This window comes from Erythrolamprus reginae, chromosome 1, assembly GCF_031021105.1.
Source record: "Erythrolamprus reginae isolate rEryReg1 chromosome 1, rEryReg1.hap1, whole genome shotgun sequence".
NCBI classification, from domain to species: domain Eukaryota; kingdom Metazoa; phylum Chordata; class Lepidosauria; order Squamata; family Dipsadidae; genus Erythrolamprus; species Erythrolamprus reginae.
In genome coordinates, this window is record NC_091950.1 from 54,268,990 (window position 1) to 54,291,928 (window position 22,939).

Genomic DNA, 22,939 nt, shown 5'->3' on the forward strand with positions numbered 1-22,939 from the left:
AGCCAGTTGTTGGTAAAATTTCAGAAAATCTGTTCTCTAAGAACATGGTCACTAAAGCCAACTTTGTGATGCAACTTTGGACGTAAAAAGCAGAACAACATTTATTTCAAAATGTGTGTTTTAAGAAAAACATTCAATTAGAAATTTATGCTTTGAACTAAAATATGCATGTATTTATTTATTTTTTATTTATTATAATTTGTCTAGTAGAATTTGTATTAAAAAAAATAAAGGGAACACTCAAATGACAAATCCTAGATCTTAATGAATGGAATATTCTCATTGAATACTTTGTTCTGTACAAAGTCAAATGTTCACAATAGCATGTGAAATTGATTGTCAATCAGTGTTGCTTCCTAAGTGGACAGTTTGATTTCACAGAAGTTTGATTTACTTGAAGTTATATTGTGTTGTTTAAGTGTTTCCTTTATTTTTTTGAGCAGCGTATGTGTGTGTGTATGAGAAAGAGAGAGAGAGAGAGAGAGTGTGTGTGTGTGTGTGTGTGTGTGTGTGTGTGTGTGATTATTATGAAGCAGATTTTGTCACAGAATTCCATGCAAGTTTTAAAATAAAATCTTCAAAGGCCATGCATTGCATTTTAACTTGGAATGCGGTGGTTTTTGGCAACTTTAGATAATTTATATGGCAAAATACAAATTTATGATATCCAGATTTATGATATCCGAATATGAAGAAAGTTAAGATTTATCAACCTAAAAACAGAAGCCTAGTTTCAGCAGAGCAGTTGGAAAATGTTCAAAGATTGGAAATACTGTATGTTAAAATGTTACAACTGAAATTTTACTTTGTGCAAATATATACAGTATTTCAGCTTTCAAGCACATAGTATCTTCCATAGAGTTGATTACTATAATAAAGGGAGGGGATGAAAGCAGGGAAGAGAAAGAAACAATGTTTGTAATTTGATCCAATATTGCCAAAGCTCTAAACCAATTAATATGACATCAGCATATTTCAGATAACTAAAATAATAATCATAATATCACTAAAGGTATATACTAAAAAACAAAAGTCTGCCAATTTCAATGGTGTAACTTTAAGATTTATCTGACACCTTAAATTTGGGTTGACATTAGAATTAATTTGTAATTTGGGGTTAAATCTGAATATCAGCACCCAAAAGTGAATTTCATTGTCTTCATGCTGATATTTTTAAGCAACCCATTTGAAAAACACAATTTCCAACTTTGTCACCTTCATTAAGAAGAAGAATGTTGATTAAGTAGAATCAGCATGCAAGAAAATATTTAGCAGCTGTTCTCTCATTGCAAAGCTTAAAATATATGGAAAAATAATCACATAGATATTTTATGCCAATTAGCAAAATACTTTTTTAATTAAAGCCAATGCTAACATTACAGCATGAGCTTAATATTGTTAAACCTTAAATAAATGCAGTTTTCTTAAAAACTTCTGCTCAATATTTTAAAATGGTAATATAAACTCCAGTCTGTTCACTACCATCTCTGCATATATATATATATAGTTTCAGTTACTATCTACTTTTCTTTTTATTTACACTTGTCTGGTCTAATATGAAAAAAGTGGGTGGGGAATTACTTACAAGGGCAAGATAGATATAGTAAATAAAAAGAATGCATGACTCTATTTACTGTATCTATTCTGCCCTTGTAAATTACCTGAAGAAAAGATATATATATATATGAAATTAACTTCCACATATTAACTTCCATTTTGCTGCTTCACTTGTATAGGAAAATATAAATTAAGTGCATTCATGTTGCGTATACAGTACTACTAAATGCATTTTAACATAGGATCATTTGTTATTATTGTTTTATATATCAAACTTTAACCTTCTTTAATTTGAGTGTGGCTGGGTTGAAGAAATAAAAGGTTCTCTTACACTAGTTACAGTGTATATATATATATATATACATTCGTAGATTTTCACGGGTATATGTATGTAGATTGTTCTGAGTTCGGGTTTTGCCCCGTGTAATATTTTGAGTGTCTATGCGATGTTTCGGTGAAATCACATTCACCATCATCAGGCTGAAGTTTTAAGCTTCGTGTTGCTGTAAATATGAAATGTTTGTAACTGCCATTTCTTCCTTATATATAGTGTTGGGGGTGGAGATTTGGTTTGAATGTAGCAAATAGATTGGGTGACTATGTTTTAGTGATTTGATTGGTTGGTGGAATCACACTTACTCTGATATGTATCAGAATAATCACCATATTAATCTTCCAAGTAAGTGTGATTCCACCAACCAATCAAATCACTAAAGCATAGTCACCCAATCTATTTGCTACATTCAAACCAAATCTCCACCCCCAACACTATATATAAGGAAGAAATGGCAGTTACAAACATTTCATATTTACAGCAACACGAAGCTTAAAACTTCAGCCTGATGATGGTGAATGTGATTTCACCGAAACGTCGCATAGACACTCAAAATATTACACGGGGCAAAACCCGAACTCAGAACAATCTACATATATATATATATATATATATGTAACTATGACACGTATCCTCTATTGCATTTGGTATCCTATACAAGCATTGTGCAGGCTACATGGCAAGAAAAATTTCTAGAAAATATGAAAATAATTGACCAAATCCACATACATCAGTTTAGTCCAGTTTATCCCTCTTCCTTATTTTTTTCCTACTTCATTTGCACCCTCAATTCTTAGCTGACAATTTCCTGTCCCTCCCCACCTTCCTCAACACAATGGAAATTTAATTGAATGTTTTATGCTTTAGCAATATCAAAGGAATGAAAAGAACGTAGGTTTCAACCATATTTCAATAAGTACATTAATTTTTACCTTTTAACTGACACTTGTGCTAATTTCCTTAAATGCTCTTTTTCCTTTCCTTTTCTTTCTTTTTCTACAGGCACTTTTTTGATCTGTCTGGCTTTGTCGGGTCTGATGATGAGGGCTTACTTCAAATGCAAAAAGATTAGCTCTCTTTCCTTTAATAGCACAATTATATAGTGTGTGATGTCTAAATCATGAAAGATATCAGGGACAGACTTCTAAAGTCACATCAGTTTGTAACAAAAGTGGCAGTAATCATTTTAATATCAAAATTACTCTAATTTCCTCATGCTGTTTAGAAGCGATTGCAAAGGGAGTGCGGGAGGAGAGAGAGAAACAACACAAGAACCAGCTTGGTAACCCTTTTGCTTTGTGCTATTGTTTTAAGTAACACAATGAAAGCAAAATGACTTGTGTTATCTGGTTTTAGTGTTCAGAGGGAGAGGGACAGATAATTGAAACAATGGAAAGAAAAGTATCGTGGGTCTTGAGAAGCCTTGCAAGGTTGCAGGTTTTCTAGCGTTCACACATTCTCTCAGGTTTTATCCAGAAGAAGTAAAGGCATTGTCACAGGTTCTTTTACATATACAAAAGTAAGTGTATGTTTAAACCCAAGAGAGCTAACACAACAGCACATGTCCCTAAACAACACACTAAAGCATTCAAAGGTTAGTAGTCCCTGCTTAATACTCCACTGTTTCCCATTTCTCCTTTACCTCCTACTCAGAGGTGGGATTCAAAACCTTTTACTACCGGTTCTGTGGGCATAGCTTGGTGGGCGTGGCGTGGCTTGGTCAGTATGGCTTGGTGGGCATGGCAGGGGAAGGATACTGAATATCTCCATTCCCTCCCCACTTCAGGGCAAGGCAGCTGGGACTCAGGAAGCAGAGAATAGATGAGAGCAGGGCCAGTCAGAGGTGGTATTCACCAGTTCTCCAAACTACTCAAAATTTCCGCTATCAGTTCCCCAGAACTGGTCAGAATCTACTGAAACCCATCTCTGCTTCTACTACTGCTCCTCCAACTCCAAAGGAGTTGTCCTATTGCTCTCCTATATCTTCTATACCATTCTTCTTCCCTATATTTATTCTATTCTTTCACAGATATATTTTATTCCTATTGCTTCTCTTCTATTCTTTCTTAGATATATTTTACTATGAGTATACTCTCTATAACCTTCATTATATATTTACTATATGTATACCCAATATAACTCTCATTGTGCAATGAACAAAATCAATCAATCAATCAATCAATCAATGGAAATATTTCTTCACCCAGAGGGTCATTGGTTTATGGAATTCACTTCCAGAAGAGGTCATGACAACTGTCAGCCTGGATAGCTTCAAGGCAGGATTAGACAGATTCATAGATGCCAAGTGTATCCGTCGTTATTGAAACAGATGTCCAAGTGTCTATGTTAGCTGAGGCAGGCAGGATTTCCTTGGGTACCATTTGTTAGGGGTCAAGGGAAAGGGAGGGTTTTGCATTCTATTTCTGCTAAAGATCCCCATGTACAATTGATGGGCCACTGTGTGACGCAGAATGCTGGACTCGATGGGCTTTGGCCTAATTCAGCATGGCTCTTCTTATATTCTTATGTTCTTATTCCTCATGAGTCCTACTGCTGTAGAACAATATATTTTTCTATCTGCTTCAGGTTGCTTTATTTCCATAAACATATAAAATATCTTCTTCTCCTTCTCCCTCTCCCCCCCTCCCACATGCCACCATTACCACAACCTGCGTCTCTGCCAGCTTTTATAACCAACAGTGGTTAGATTGCCTAGGGAGTGGTCTTCAAAGGATGAGGTAACAGCAACAGAGGTACTGACCATTTTTTAGGCAGCCTGTCCTCTCATTGGCATGTTTTGAAAGGACCAAATCTCCTCATGATTGCTTTGGAACCACAGATTTAGGTGGAAACTAAACAAGCTACCACTTAAAGCCTTCCAATCCAGAGGGTTTCACAAAACCTCAGGGGTTTTCTTGGGGGAAAGGGAGCTTTTAGAATGTTAATGTCACTTTTAGGTGTACTGTAATTTTTGAAATCTTGCGTAGCAAATTTGTAGCAAAAAACCCTAATCTTCAGTCATGTACTTTCCCAATTAATGATCATCAACATTTTACAAAACATTTCTGCGCTCACTTAACTAACTGATCCTTCTGCAATTTTTATATTTACTCTTGATATCTTTCTTTTTTTTATAAGGCAGGGGTGGGCAACTATCATAAGTTGAAATCCACAGGTTGTTAAGGGGGTTTAGCTACCCACCCTGGTATTAGCATTTTTGTTTTCAAATATCAGGCACAGATGCACACTTCACACCCCCAATAAACTAGTTGCAGGGGTGTTTCTTAGGCAAACCAGAGAGATAATTTAGCATTTCTCCAGTTGCACCATCTACACCTGCAGCAGTATGTTTTCCAATATTCTCAAACCAATTACAAGCTTCATTCCCTTGTTTTTTCCCCAGCCACTAACTTTTATAATATTCATTTCAGTTCTGATCACCAACATATCACTATCAATAGAATAGAATAGAATTCTTTATTGGCCAAGTGCAATTGGACAAACAAGGAATTTGTCTTTGGTGCATATGCTTTCAGTGCACATTAAAAACGAATCATGAGTTACAACACTTAATGATTGCCATAGGGTCAAATAAGCAATAAAGAAAAGATCAATATTAATCCCAAGGATACAAGCAACAAGTTACAGTCATACAGTCATAAGTGGGGGGAAATGGGTGATAGGAGTGATGAGAAAAAACTAGTAGTAATAGTAGTGCAGACTTAGTTAATAGTTTGACCCTATATATATCTCCAAAACACTTTTTGCAACACTCCTAGTTCAATTTTATTTATTCATTTTTTTTATTCTGTTCATTCTTCTATAGGTTTCTTGCTTAACTCTCTTACTGCTTCCAAAATTCTTTTTTAAAGAATCCATCAAACTCACTCTGTAATTTCTGTGTATCTCTTGCTAATGGTGAGTACATTCTTTGCAACTTTTTAATTTTATACATGTGACTCCATAGTTTTTTTTTAAGGAGACATTATCTTCTAACAATTTTTAAAATCCCCATTCATTTCTCTACCCTCATTGTCTTTCTTAGCTTCTATCATTTTACCAATAAATATCTTTCATTAGCAGAACTCCACTTTGTTTGTTTGTTTGTTTGTTTGTTTGTTCATTCGTTTGTTCATTCATTCGTTTGTTCGTTCATTCATTCATTCATTCCATGTACCATAATTCCATGGTACTCTGTATTAGAATTATTTTTCCTCTGTTCCAAACAGATTTGACAATCTTTTCTCTAACTTCTAATTTCTTCATTCTACTGCAAAAATAATCTATCTCTAATACTTTTTTCATGCAAGACTCATACTTACATCATAGAATTCTCCTTTCTTTCACTTCTTTCCTTTTTTTCTATGTCTATTTTCACATCTGCTCCTGATTGTCATAAAATTCAAAATCTCTCATCACCCTTGAATCTTTCAATTCCTTCCTCAATATTTCTTTATAAATGAATCACTTTTTGCTACATATATGTATAAATAGATATAACCTTAACTCTCTAACTGAAACATACCATTTACTATGGAAGTACAACAGACATCATACTCATTCTCAAATCTCTAAATGGGCCTATCACGTCTTAAGAACTATCTCATCTACCCCACTCCATTCATATCATCTTTTTTTATCACTGAATTAACTGTTTTGCACATTTTTCCCAATTCATTTATCATAACATTTAGCCCTTTTATTAATACTTAAAACTACACAACAACACAAGAGCACACAACAGATTTAAACTTAATATTAACCGCTCCAAACCTGACTGTAAAAAATATGACTTCAGTAACTGAGTAGTCGAAGCATGGAACTCATTACCGGACTCCATAGTGTCATTCCCCAAACCCCCAACAATTTACCCTTAGATTATCTATGGTTGACCTATCCAGATTCCTTAGAGGTCAGTAAGGGGCGAGTACAAGTGCACTAGAGTGCCTCCCGTCCCCTGTCCTATTGCTCTCCTATATCTCCTATACCTTTCTTCTATTCCTATATCTCTTCTTCTATTCTTTCATTAATATGTTCTATTACTATATCCTCTTTTCTATTCTTTCTTAGATATATTTTACTATGAGTATCTCCTCTATAACCTTCATCATGTATTTTACTATGTGTACATAGATATATACCCACTAAAACCCTCATTGTGTATTGGACAAAATAAGTAAATAAAAAATAAATATTTCTTCAGTTTTCTGTATATATTAATCAGCTCAGTCCTTCAGACTAAACTGGAGTCAGATATGTACATCCTTCCCTTTTTCATAGTTTCATACACTATATATTTAATGTTATTTACTTTTTTTTTAAAAAAAATGACCATGTTAATCCTTTGGATCAAGGTGGAGTCAAGATGACTGGATGGAGCTGAGCATTTACTGGTCAGATGCCCTTCCTGATGCTCCACATGGTGTTCACAACAGACAATCGCTCATTGTAGCCAGAGACAGAAATAACTGTCACTACCTAGGATCAGACTCACAGCCTCCTGATTGTGAGGCAAGAGCTCCATCTCTAGGCCACCACACCACTCAACGTTCTTTATCATTTATTCCTCGTATATTACTAGTTACCAGTTTTCATATGTATCCTTTGTATATCCTAGTGGCCGGTCAGGTCTCACAGAGTTGGCCTTCTCCAGGTTCTGTCAGCCAGGCAATGCCATGAGTGGGGCCTAGGGGAAGAGCCTTTTCTGTGGTGGCCCCGGCCCTCTGGAATCAACTCCCCCCGGAGATACGTACTGCCCCTACCCTCCTAGTCTTCTGTAAGGCTTTGAAAATGGACCTCTGCCAACAGGCTTGAGGCCACTGAATTTTAACATCTACCTCAGCCCATGACTGAATTTATTATGTATGTTAGGATAAATGCTGATGATTGGTTTTTAAACGAATTGGGGTTTTAGAACAGGAATTATTTAGATTTTATGTTTTTTGGGATTGATGTTTTTTTTTTCCTTTTTAGAATTTTAAATGTTAAATTCCTTGCACGTTTGTTTTGTTGTACGTTGCCCTGAGTCCCAGGAGAAGGGGGTATAGAAATCTAATAAATAAATAAATATGTCATATTTGTCCCCAGAGGGCCCACCAATATTGACCTCCATTGCCTATCATGACCTTGATCAGTGGAAACTTTCATACAAGTCTTTCTAGTTCTAGGTAAAAAAGAAAAGTAGACTAAGTTACCAAGCCTTATTTGTACCCAGGCATACAACATTTCCTGATTATTTTAATATGTCAAAAGGTTAAATAAGGTTCAGGAAGGAAGTGTTTTTAATAGGAAAGTGAACACAAGAACAAGGGGACACAATCTGAAGTTAGTTGGGGGAAAGATCAAAAGCAGCATGAGAAAATATTATTTTACTGAAAGAGTAGTTGATCCTTGGAACAAATTTCCAGCAGACGTAGTTGGTAAATCCACAGTAACTGAATTTAAACATGCCTGGGATAAACATATATCCATCCTAAGATAAAATACAAAAAATAGTATAAGGGCAGACTAGATGGATCATGAGGTCTTTTTCTGTCGTCAGTCTTCTATGTTTCTATGTTTCTATCATGGAAAAAATAGTATTAATGAGTTCTGGGACATTTTGGGAAGAATTGCCATAAGCTCAATCAAACTTCTCCAAAGCATACCCTAAATTCTCTAAGCTAGTCTATTTTGCAAGCCACCGATTTTGTCCACATCCCACTAATAGGGATATGTGCAATAGGTATAATTTTAAAAATATAAGTTCATTTCAAATTGATGATCTACCCATTATTATTTTTGCAAAGATTTAAGATTTTAAAAGAGAGAGAGAAATCAATGATACTACATCTATTTTATGGAAACATTTCAAGAATGTAATTGAAAGAATAGTATCAACTAGCTAATAAGGTATTTTAACTCTAGAGGTAGCTATACAACAGATCAATCTGGAAGAAACTCTGGCACATTTTAGGTTCAGAATACTTAAACAGGAGCAGCCTGACCTGTTGTCAGTCTATTTTAAGATAGAACATTTGGTAATTTCTAATGAAAAAAAAGTAGCACAGCACTTAAACTTTGGCAGAAGAACAATTTTAAAAAAACTGACTGAAATAAAACTGCATGGCACAGATTTGTACTTTCAGAACAAGTGATAAACATGTTTGGTTAAAAATTACAAGAGTAAGTTGTTCAGAATCAGGGATTCGGTCTGAAACCAATCTGAAGTAAAAAGTTAGAACCAAGCTTTTGCGATTTTAATATGATTGATTGATTGAATGATCAATCGATTGACTGACTGACTGACTGACTGATTGATTGATTTGGTGCCTTTGAGTCATCGTCAATCCTGGCAACTGCCTGGACTACATGATTGGCTTTGTGCCAAGGCAGGTTTAGAATTCAGTGTACCCCAGTTTCTATCCCAGTGTCTTAACCACTACACCAACTGGTTCTCCATTTGTTAGTCAGATTTATATTTTCAGTCCAGATCTGACAATCCTAATTGCAACTGAAGTAAATAAAAAAAAAAACTAGTCTCAAATACTTATTCTAGTATGGCTCTAAATATCTGACGCTCATGTCCTAAATAAGCTCATTACCTAAGTGTACATCAAAATAATGCAAAATAGTATTTTTTAATACAAAAAAAATTTTTTTTAATAAAAAAATGTAATTAAAAAAAAATCACAGATGCAAATATATGGGGCCAAACATACAGAGGACTCAAAAAGTATTTCAATGCAGACTAGACATATTTCATGATCCTGAAATACTGAATGTCAGCTGAAGATGGTAGTGATGAAAAAGGAACAAAAGAAAACCCCTCCTTCTGTCAAGTTCTCCTTGTCTTCCATCAGGTCAAGATGTAACAGGATAAGTGTAGTAAATAATGACACAAGATACAATATTCTTGATGGTAGCACTGAAAATGTAGAAAATCCTTTCCAGGAGGTGTGCCAGATACCAATCCTGTTAGTGTTGGATAAAAATCATTTTCTATAACTCAACATTTGAATAGCTAATGGTCACTGCAACAAATTTACTAACATCCGCAGTTTTTTCCCTCTGCTTTATTAGTGTCACTCTTGATTGATATTTGAGGCAGGCAAAGGCAAGAAACAGAAGCAGCAGGGACCCTAAGCAAGTTCTTTATTGTGGCAAACCTAGAATAACAGAGATTTATCTCTGCCCAATACTATCCCACACCAAGTCAGGATTCTTTTGAGTTTCTTCCACATACTTTCCTGTTTCTCAGGGCTGTGACATCTTTTTCTGAAACATCTCCATTAACAGTTTAATTATTCCACACACACCCCTTCCCAAGGCTATTTCTATATTAGTGATTACTTTTTAAGATTTTAACAAGTACAGGTTCAAATGAGGAAAAAAGTGGGTAGAGTAGAAGAGAAGAGGAGAAGAAGAGAAGACAAGACAAGAGAAGACAAGAGAAGACAAGACAAGAGAAAGAAAGGATCTTGGAGGTCTTCTAGTCCAACCCCCTGCTTACACAGGAAACCCTATCCAATTCAGACAAATGGTTATCCAAACATTTCTTTAAAACTTCTCGTGTTGGGGCATTCACAACTGCTGGAGGCAAGTTGTTCCACTGATTAATTGTCAGGAAATTTCTTCTTAATTATAAGTTGCTTCTCTTCTTGATTAATTTCCACCCATTGCTTCTTGTCCTGCTCTCAGATGCTTTGGAGAATAGCTTGACTCCCTTTTCATTGTGGCAGCCCCTGAGATATTGGAGATCTCCTAGCATGTCGCCTCTGATCCTGATTAGCTGGCCGGAACTATGAACAAAACCGCTCTTATTAAAAGAAAAGAGAAAGAAGTCCATGGTATTATTGTTTCATACTAGCAAGTCTGCGCAGGGAGATCAAGAATATCAAAATGGTGGCTATGACATGGGGAGCTTCAACTTCATAGTTATAACTGCCCTCCTGAAGTGTTTTTTTACCCTTCTCCTGAGTAAACACATCTGCTATCATCGTGTTATCAAAAATATAGGAAAAGTATAACTGGAGTATGAATAGAGACAAGAAATTACTCAGTTTCCCTTTCTGAAAGATACATGACAGAAATAGATAATTAATAAATCTGTTAATTGTTTAATCAAAGTGACATGTTTCAAAATATGCCTATTTGAATCTCAATTTAGGTTCATAAAGATATTAAATTTTGTATTTTTCACAATTTAAAAAGAAAAGTGATTCTTTTAAAAAATGACTACTCTTTTTCATGTAGTTTGATGCAAAAATCATAAAATTTTCAACAAAGAATCCCCTCCTTCACTGTAGGTTTCAATTTTAATAATCTTTATCATAGTTGGAAACCGACAGCAAGTTTTATAAAGAAAGAATTGGAACTATATTTAGAGAACTTGTTAAAGGAAAATATGTGTCAATTTAGCTGACTTTTTACAGAAAGCATTTTGATGGAGAAATACCAGCACTATTTTAAAACCAAGACTACAGGGTATTTTGGAGATGCGAATTGGGAAGCAAATGTGCAAATTTCAAAATTAAGTATCCATTTTAGAAGGCCGTAATTATAAGTGCAGGCCCATGATAGAACACCATAGAATGGTCTTTCCTCCATCTTCTGGAATTCTCTGTGATAGGAAGTGAGGACAAAGGAGAGCTATGTAATAAAGATGACTGCCACTAAACTAAATTTGTCAAACAGGTTACTGTATGTACCATCTGAGTCCCTATTGCTTATACAATGTTAAGACAAGTGGAAATGACAAAAAGACATAATTAGAGACAGATACAGATGAATCTATCCTACATTTCTACATTTCTACAATCTACATACATTTTCTATAGGATGTATTTTTATTTTCCAACCAATGTGCGAGTGGGAACTTGAAGCTGAAGATCCAACTTAACTACTACATTATACCGAGAGAATAAAAGTTAGTTTCATTTGCAATTTTTAAAAAGTCTATGCAAAGATTGGTACCCATCCATTTACAAAATTTTCAGAACTTATTCAGTTCTTAAACTGTTTTTTCTAATGTATCTATTTATATGTTTTTCCTTAAACTAGCTAACCATTTTCCTGGACCTTATTGAGGCAAAGACCTACATTACAATAATCAGAAAAATGAAAAGCTAAAAGACAACTTTGTCCTATAATGCATAGAAATATTCTGATTGCCACCCAACCTTCATATTAAAAACAGGCCTACTGTTTTGTGCTGACCTCTGTCCTCTCCCACCCATATTTTTCTTCTAGGCATGGAAGGCATGCAAAACCTTGCTCCATTCCCAAGTGTCAGATTTATACACTGCTGAGATGCAAATTGTTCTGAGATACAAATGATGCCTGGGGGAATGACTCCTCATTCTATTTTTATTTTTTCAACCTCTTTGAGGCAGGCAGGACATTATTCTCATATAATAATAATAATAATAATAATAATAATAATAATAATAATAATAAATAACAATAACAATAACAATAACAATAACAATAACAATAACAATAATAATAATAATAATTTATTAGATTTGAATGCCGCCCCTCTCTGAAGACTTGTATGTAAATACAAGGGGCATTTTCTAAGAGAAATGTCTCCTATTTTTACTGAAAACAATTATTTCCTAATCTCCATAGAACATTAAGAACAGGGACACCTATAAAAGAGAAATGAATAAATTCAATATTTTAAAAAATCAAAAACAAATACTAACACAGTGATAGGTTATCAAAATGCCATATATTACTTTTTTCTTAATAGTTCATTTGTTCATTTCCCTAATTCCAGTAGGGTTGATCATACTATTCTCCATCTACCTTCAATAACAACTTTTTCTCCATCTTTACTTCACTTTCCAAAGGGCTTTTAGGGCAGAAAAACAAATTTCCCATGGTGTTAAAAACTGAAGCTTCTATTCTGGCACCTTGGAATATATTTTTACAATCTGACCAATCAGGCATTTACAGTGTGGGTGTCCCTCTGCACCCTCTCTTCGGTGAGGACCAAGAAGCAGACCCAATGTATGTTACCTTCTTCTCCAGTCAATGGTAACCATAACCAATTAACTGTGGAACTGGACAACCAAGAGAAAAAACGCTAGAACCAAAATGTTCCCCATATGCAGGGACCAGGATGACCTTGGGCGGGATTGGATATTGGCTCCACTCTCCAAGAAAGGGTTAACACTGGGATTAAATACCTTGTGAGATTTCACCATGATGATTGATCTAGTTGGATTAGCCAGTAATGACAGAAGGGAAAACAATGGACAATCTAAAAGATGATTCTTAGATGTATGCACTCTTATTCCAAAATGTATGCACTATTATTACTCCCTATATTGGATACAGGGAGTCAAATCTTATATAAACTTTATAAGAGCACATTTTATCCTTCAAAGCACATTGATTGTTTCAATGATCACACCAAAAGTTTCAGGGCTAAACTGACCTTTCTCCAGCCTACTTCATGTATTGACAACAAGGCTCCAGAGAGTATGGATAATGCAGTCTCAACTCGGTCTAACTGAACTTGGCCATTTATGCAAGTAAGCCTTTTGTGTATTGATTAACTTCATTAATATTTTTCTAAATGCTGTCTATTCCTATTATACTATTTTGCTATTAGCAAGACAAGCCTATGTAACCATAACAGTAACAGTAACAGTAACAATAACAATAACAACAACAACAACAACACCATAAAAGTTGCTAAATTAATCCACTGCTCATTATATTTAAAAAATACTACTTACCTGTATTCAAAATGCCATGGGAACATAAATTGGAAAACATTGTCAAAAATGAGAAGATGAAAATCTTGTGGGACTTTTGAATATAGACTGATCATTTTAAACACATCATGTGAAATATCACAATTGTCGAAAACCAAAACATACAATTTATTGATATCACTGTACCAGGAGATGCAAGATTCAAAAAAAAAAGAAAATGGGAGAAAATCATGAAATATAGCAGCCTGGCCATGGATGAAACAAGCAACAGTAACAGTCATTGTCATTGGGGCACTTCAAGAATTTTATAAAATACATTAAGAAATTGCAATTTCCTACAATAACACCAGTGGAACTGCAAAAACCTGTGCTACTTGGAACAAAGTACATTTTAAAAAGATACTTGGTTTGTTTGTTTGTTTATATGCTGTCCCTCTCTGAAGATGGTTGACACCTAGGATGCTGGCACCGACCCATCAGTGCCAGTCAATGATATTTGTGATACATTTTTAAATCCTCAGTTGACTGAGTTTCATGTTTAAGTAGTAGTAGTAATAGTAGTAGTAGTAGTAGTAGTAGTAGTAGTAGTAGTAGTTTATATTATTTTACAATTCTTCCTCCTCTTCCTCTTTAATGCTATTCTTTTATTTACTGCATAGGATCTTTTTACATTTAACAAAACAGCTATCTGTCTGAACAGCTAACAATACACACTAAGATGTACATTGAATTTTTCCTTTTTCTAAGAAAAAAAGAAGAGAAAATGCAACACCAAAAAGAGGACAGAAAGGACACATATTTTCAACCAATTCACATATGTTGATTTCTACAAATGTACCCATGAAATCACAAATAATTACTAGAATGTTTGAAGAAATGTGATGTACTTTCCCATCTGCACTAGAAAAAGAATCTGAGTATTTTTAAAAGCAAGATAAAAGCAAGATAAAAATATTAAGATTAATTAGGTTAAAAAAGGGAGATCGTAATCAGTCTTGTTTGCTGGCCTAGTCTTCTGTCCAGATGCTAAGTGTAATAGACAATTATTGGGACACATAGTTTATCTTCTTATGATACAGGCATTTTAGCACTATGTTAATTACAGCAACGTTTGATTTAGGATTAAATGAAAAGTTTCTACTGTATGAGAAAACACAGAGTTGTTTTAGATGCAACTAGTACTGGCAATAATACCTTCATCAAACCTATATTTAACAGATTTTATTAGGCAATTTCCTGACATATAGAGAATATCATAAATTTCTTATCCATGATGGTAGTATGGAAGTGTTTTGAGCTGAAATTTACTTATATGAATTGCTGATATTAGATATTGATAATGATTTTTGTGAATGTCCAAGAGTAAACACAATTTTAAATTTGTACATTATCAATTAACTTTGATCTAATAGTTTTATAGAGAAGGCATTTCATTACTTAGAATCATTAAGAGTAAGAATTGGAAAGAAGTCCAGATTTCATCTACTCTAGATCCTGCCAATGAAGGAATCTAATATTTCAAAATACCTGGTTATCTAGTCTACTTACCTGAAGACAGTTATCATCTCTCTCTAGGCTATTTTTCAGGCTTTTTATTTTCAAGGGTCTCCAAGCAATCCTCATAAGTTTGGTCCTATAATGTTTTATCAAAAATTATGTTTTAAAAATATAATATTTCATGCATTATTCTGAGTTTAAAATATCTATCATATTTCACACCAAACAATCCATTTTTAGCATCATTTTTCATTCTGTCTGTCCATGAGTTTTCTACTTTTCTGGAAATTCATATTGTTGCAAGGGCACATCTCTGTGATATCCCTTGATACTTGGAGCCAGAAATGCAATGCAAGCTCATTCTATGGGATTTCAGGATATCATTGGGCTACCATCTAGGCCTTCTAGATTCTGCAAATGCTAAAATTCTAGGCCAGAAAGACCATTATTGATATGTGTTGGGAGCAAGTTATAGCTAACCAAGAGTCCTATTCTCTGTCCCAAAAACCCTGAGTCCAATTGTATTATATGATTCCGGTAAATTTATTTATTTTTATTTATTTATTTTGTCCAATACACAAGGAGAGTTTTAGTGGGTATATATATAGATATACACAAAGTAAAATACATGATTAAGGTTATAGAGGAGATACTCATAGTAAAATATATCTATGAAAGAATAGACAAGAAGATATAGTAATAGAACATATCAATGAAAGAATAGAAGAATAGAAGAAAGGAATAGGAGATATAGGAGAGCAATAGGACAGGGGATGGAAGGCACTCTAGTGCACTTGTACTTGCCCCTTACTGACCTCTTATACCATCATCTTATACCATCATGAAGCGACGGATTGCATAGGTCAGTGATGGTGAACCTATGGCATGAGTGCCACAGGTGGCACGCAGAGCCATATCTGCTGGCATGTGAGCCGTTGCTGTACCTCAGCTCAAACATGCATGTGTGCGCCAACCAGCTGATTTGTGCTCACACATAGGCTCTGGGAGGATATTTTTAGCTTCCAGAGATCCTCCAGGGGGATTGGAGAGGGTGTTTTTACCCTTCCCTGGCTCCAGGAAAGCCTTTGAGCCTGGAAGGGTGAAACACGAGCCTACTGGGCCCACCAGAAGTTGGGAAACAGGCCATTTCCAGCCTCTAGAGAGCCTCCAAGGGGTGGGGGAAGCTGTTATCGCCCTTCCCAGGCATTGAATTATGGGTATTGGCACTTGTGCATGTGCGATAGCACGTATGCACACTCTTTCAGCACCCAAGGAAGAAAAGGTTTGCAATCACTGGCATAGGTTATAAGATGCTGCAAGATTTAATGCAAAGAATCTGGCTGGTCATTGCTATAAAAATATGCTGGTGAGCTTTGGTCTGATACAATCATGTGCATAATCTTCAGTGCTGGGTTGCTCCCAGTTCGGACCAGTTCTTAGAAGTGGTAGCGGCAGCGATGGGAGGTTCCGTCCACTCACCGTGATGCTTCTGTGTATGTGCGGAAATGTTGCATGCACAATCACACACACGAAACGGTGGCAAACTAATTTAGAACCACTGATATTCTTATGAGGAAAGAAAGGGGAATTCAGCATCTATTTTCAAATTCAAATATAGGGCAGGCCTGTGAGCAGCTAGGAAGGCCTGGCAAGCAGGTGTTTTGTGTCAAATGGGAATATATGAAGGAAACAGAGAGAAACAAATGCCCACAAGTGCAAAAATTTACACCTATTATACACCCATGCATACACTTATGGCAGAGCCTCCATCAAGGATACTGAATGTACCACTTTTGTGATGAGGGTATCCACTGGATTCAAAGGAAAGAGCGCCACCTACTGAAGCATTAAACAATAGCTGACTTTGCCTGGAGATATTGTGATCCAGTGAAAGGCACCCAAAATGAAACAAAAGAAACTATGCCTTGCCAGTAGATGTAATGAAACAAGGCATCTTATTAAAAAACAGGGAAGGTGGCATTAGATTATGCAGTGGGTGCTGCTAAATTGTACAAAAGAAGCATCGTGCATGGATGTAAATACCTTTAGTGCTAGAAGTCAGCACAGGAGACAAAATGATTGAGGCCAATCCTGATAATGGTCCAGTACTTTCATTCCTTCTTCAGAAGATGGAGAGATTAAAAAAGAATCCCAAAAATGTGCATAGAACCCTATTCTTTCCTTTCTCTTTCTCAGTTTCATGAGAAAATACACCTAGTATAACTCTCGAAAAAGGAGTTTACACAATCTTAATAGCTCACCAAGAGCCTGGGGCTATTTCTTGAAGATCTGGATGATTTCCCTGGTGTAGTTGCCACCTGTGGCCAGTGCTCAGGGTTAATATAGACTCGTGTTCATTAACCTTGGCAACTTTAAGATGTCTGGACTTCAACTCCCAGAGTTGCCTAGTCACCATCTATCCCCTATGGGAAAGGCTGAAAAGAAACTATGATGGAAAGTAGAATAACTATTTTATGAATGAGATAAAGGGGGAAAAAAAGGAAATCTAGTATATAATACATCCAATCTGTAGAAAAACAAAAGTGGGGGGGGGATGCTGCTTCTTATCATAGCAGACAAAATAGAGAAGTAGCAAAATATACCGGGGTCTACAAACTTTGCAACTTTAAGATTTGTGGACTTCAACTCCCAGAATTCCTCTGGCTGATGAACTCTGGGAGCTGAAGTCCACAAGTCTTAAAGTTGCCAAGGTTGCAGACCTTCAACATATACCACACTAAGCTCTTTAAAGAACCTGTAAAAACATCAAAATAGAATTCCTACATGTATTTAATTTAAATCTATATATTTACTGATATTTCTTTTTTTTAAAAAAGATGCCTAGTGAGGTTAATAATGATGTAACTTTTCATTCTTGATTTTTACCATTGACTAATTTTATAATTTTGGCATCTTTTAGTGGGAGGGAAATTATTGTGTTTTATAAAAAAGGAAAACATATCCTTCCTGAGATATATTTAGACTTTTTCCCTGTAAAATTCCCTTCATTATTTAGAAAAAAATTATGGAGAGAAGGCCTTTAGCAGAGTGCGTTAATTTTTTTTCCCTTAAGCATGAAAAATTGGGCCAGTAATGGTTAAATGTTTTACTATTCATGCCACATTCAAAGTAAATTGTGTAATAGTTTTCATGTCTTAATTACTTAAATTTTATATTGAGCTATAGCGATATTATCTCTCTTTTTGTCTCCACACAATTGTATTTTATAATAGCTTTTATTAGGGCCTACATGAATGGAATTTCAAATGAACACATCATTTTGGTTATTTGGGCATTTGAGAAAAAGAGAGCACTCTTCTGATATTTGGCATGAAAAGCACTTCCCTTTGTGTTTTATGACATATAGAGATTTGTATTAGGAAAGGACATATTTTGAATAGAATGGTAACCAAGGGAGAATAGAGAATGGTAGTGTCAGTTTGAGGAAGTTCCTGAAAGCATGAAAAGAAAGCCAGAACATGTTAAGTTCAAGGACAATTGTCCCATATAAGACAGGACTTCAGAGCAGAGGTATAGGGACAAATTTAACAATATGAACAAGAGCCCTTTAAGACAACATGGCTACCTTAAAGGACCTAAAATGACACATTGACATTGTGAACTTTCTTCCTTTCCCTTATTCACTGGCTTGCACAATCATTAACTCAAATGCAGAAGGAAGGGAAATAGTAGCTATTCATAAGAACATCCAATCCAGAAATTAAAATTGCCTAATTGCATTGTAAGCATAATTAAAAATAAGAAAAAAAACCCAGTGGGAATTGTGAAGTCTTGCCCTGTCCCATCAGGTTCTAAACCTTTGCCCATGTGCTACCATCTGTTTGAAGTAGTGTACGGTTTCCTGCCTAAGCAGGGGGGTGGACTAGAACATCTCCAAGATTCCTTCCAACTCTGTTGTTATTAGTAGTAGTAGTAGCATAACCTTAATGGCCCTAATTTGGTTATATGGATGTATGCTGTTCATGATGGGAAACTGATGGTTATCGGGGTAGACAATGAAGCCAACCCATAGCAGGAGAGAGAGAAATTAGAATCCATGAAAGCTTGGGTTTTTCTTTTCTTCTAGATTAGATTTCTTCAATCAATTATTTACCTGATGTGCTAGGACTTTCCACTTAGAATCAGAAGAGAGCTAGAAGGCACCATGGAGGTCTTCTAGTCCATCCTTCAAGCTGGAGGTGCTATACCACTTCACACAAATGGCTGTCCAGTGATGACCTCCATTGATGAAGTGCTCACTAGTCCTGGAGGCAAGCTGTTCCACTGGTTACCATATTTTTCAGAGTATAAGATGCATCTACGTTTTGGAGGAAACTTAGGAAGTAAACCTATAGCCTGGCTTTTTTGCAGCAAGTCCTGATAGAGACACTTTAATCTTCCTGGATGCTGCCATTTTGTAAACATGGTGCTGGGATTCCTGACAAGCGCTCTGCGTCATTCAGAGCCTGATTCTGCAAGTGGCCCAGGGAAGTACAGAGGCTGTGACTCGGTGGCAAAGCAGGTACTGTGCAGGAGGTGTAAGGCAAGGTGGCTAGCCTTCTCCAGACGACCCAGGCAGAGTGATTGGCTTCTGCTCCTGGCCCAGGAAGAAAGAGAAGGAGAGTCTGCGAAGAATGAGGCAGAGGGCACTCAGTTCTGAAATGTGCATCAGGGAACTGAAGAGGAAAGAATTTTTCAAATAACAGCAATGGCTGGAGCCAGCTGCTGCCTGAAATGCAATGCACTTTTTTTTTTGCCTCTGCACACCCCATTTTTGGAATTGGGAAGGGGATTGTGGGTCTGCAGCCCAAAAATGCTTTCCTCCCCATTCCAAAAACGAGGCATGCAGAGCCCAAAAACGTGCATGGTGTTTCAGGCGGCAGCTGGTTCCAACCAGCGCTGCCACCTGAAAATACTTTCCTTGTCAATTCCCCGATGAACATTGCAGATCTGCCCAGTCTCCTCCTCCTTCTCCACAGACTTTTCTTCCTTCCTGGCTGGATCCACTGCCTGAAACATGATGCACTTTTTGGCAGAGGCCAAAAAAGTAGCTATGGTAACAGCCTGAAAAACGTTGTTCTAGGTGATGTGGGATCAACAGTGGCAGTGTTTGGAATCAACTTAAAAGCACCCTCCCCCCCCCTCCCCCGCATTTTCATGAGGGTACACGACTCTGCAAATTGCATCAGGGAATCAGGCCAACAGGTAGCGATGGCTGGAAAGGAAGGCGTTTTGCTTTTGGGACTACTGTTCATGGGAGCCCTCTCCATGCCCTAGGCAGTGGTGGCAGCTCCTAACATTGCTGTGTAGTGAAATCATCATGGCCTTTATCTCTCCTGAGATGCCCTCTTGGCGGCCACAGGTGGGGGAACCAGCCATGAAATGTAGGGCCAGCCTCTTTTGCTGAAGCCACTGGGCAGATCCTCCCCCAGACCATCCCGAAAAGGTTTGTTCCTTAGGCTGTGCCCCAACCCTCCTCCCAGAGCATATGAAGGTTAGGGTTACTGCTAGGAAAGTAAGTAGTCACTGTGGATCGCAGAAGTATCACATTAAGTTTTCCAGAAAAGAACTTCTCAGTAATCAATGCCGTCTTTTCCAGTCGAGTCTCTGAGGCACTTCTTGCTTGCTAGAGAAGGAGGAGGACGGCAGCATAAAGCAGTGCCACCTTAAACCAAGTTTTCTTTCCCAGATACTCAGAGGCTTTAGGTTAAGGGGGCGTATTTTATTTTATTTTTTATTTTTATTATTTATTTTATTTTATTTTATTTTATTTTATTTTATTATTTTATTTTATTTTATTTTATTGTATTGTATTGTATTGTATTGTATTGTATTGTATTGTATTTTATTTTATTTTATTTTATTTTATTTTATTTTATTTTATTTTATTTTTGTTTGTTTGTTTGTTTGTTTGTTTGTATGCCGCCGCTCTTTCTCCTCCAAGATCCATTCCCCAATTCCAAAAATGTCACCTGCAATGCGAGGATGAGGGAGGAAAGTATTTTCAACCAAGGATTTTATTAGCTTTTTTGACTGCTGCTGCATACTGCTGGCTTATGTTTAAGTGATCATCTACTAGGACTCCAAGATCTCTCTTAATGTCTTTGAGCCAAGTTTCACCTAACCTGCTTCATGCATCCCAGCGTCGGGTTAGGTCCCATAGAGTCGGCCTTCTCTAGGTCCCGTTGGCCAGACAATGTCATCTGGCAGGGCCTAGGGGAAGAGCCATTGCTGTGGCAGCCCTGACCCTCTGAAACAAACTCCCTCCAGAGATACGCACTACCCCCTCCCTCCTGGTCTTTCTTAAAGCTCTGAAGACCTACTTCTGCCGGCCGTCAACAATGAGATTGTCTCATGCCAATGTTGTGAATGATTGAATTGAATGAATGTGGATGACTGTGAATGGAGTTTTTAGAATATTCCTAATTTTGTATATTTCTTTTAAAATAATTAGATTTCTACACATATATTTTTTGTATTTATGATGTTGTATGCCACCCTGAGTCACTTCAAGAAAGGTGGCATATAAGTCTAATAAACAAACAAATAACTAACTAATATAAATGACTTAGATGAGGGAATGCAAGAGGAATTCATCAAATTTACAGATTATGCTAAACTGCCAAGATTAGCCAACACCCAGAAGACAAACTCAGGATCCAAAAACATCTTAACAGACTTCAACAATGGGCCCTATCCAACAAAATGGAATTAAATGTTGAGAAAAATAAGGTTTTACACCCGGATAAGAAAAACCAAAGGTACAAGTACAGTTTGTTTGTTTGTCTGTCTGTCTGTCTGTCTGTCTGTCTGTCTGTCTGTCTGTCTGTCTGTCTGTCTATCTATCTATCTATCTATCTATCTATCTATCTATCTATCTATCTATCTATCTATCTATCTATCTAACCAACTAAATAAATAAAGGGAACACTAGTGGAGACAATACCTTAAAAATATTCAAATGCCTTTTCTGCTGTGGCTGCCTCAGCCACTGCCAACGTCCCCCCAACAACAACAAGGTCCTGTCTCTCCCCAAAGGGACAATGATGGATCACCACCAACACCACCACCAACACCACCACCAACACCGGCACCAGCAGCAGCAGCAGCGTCAACCCCGCTCGGCCCAAGGCTGCCACAAGGTTCCGCCCATTGTCGCACACCACCTTCCCCGGCTTCAGGTTCAGCGGCAATACTTCTTGAGTAATCTTCCCCATTAGGGTTAGGATTTTTATCCATGAAATTTTGCTTAGGCTGTCTCTGAGTTTGTTTACATGAGCTATTTTGAAGTTTAAGACACTGGTTGGATTGTATTATATTTTTCGCACTGACAACTACTAAATGGGCTGGGGAGTTAGAGGGAATGAACTTTATGCAGCTATAAGGACCATATAGTGTAAGGTTGAGCTACCTTGTGTTTCACCATTGAAACTAGGTTGATCATTCTGTCATTTAAGCAAATATTCAAATGTATTCATGACGGCTTCCATCAATCTTCATTATTTCAATTTTTGTTCATTGGAGTATTAACATTATGGCATAACCAGAAGACACATGATATAGCATGCTTCTTGAGATATACAGGAGCCCCACTTAATATGTCTGAAGTTTCATGGTCAGAGGAAAGGATGGATTATACATGAATTCAGTAACAATTGTAACTAATAAGGTATTGTATTCCAGATGTCTCCTTTCAGATTACAGTGTGTTTTGCATCTCTCTTTGCTTTGAAAATCTATGCAGGGGGTGAATGATTATTTCATCTTAAGATGAAATAGTGTATTGTAAATGTTCATATGCAGAATGATAAATACTTCGATGCACAAAGAAGATAACACACTGC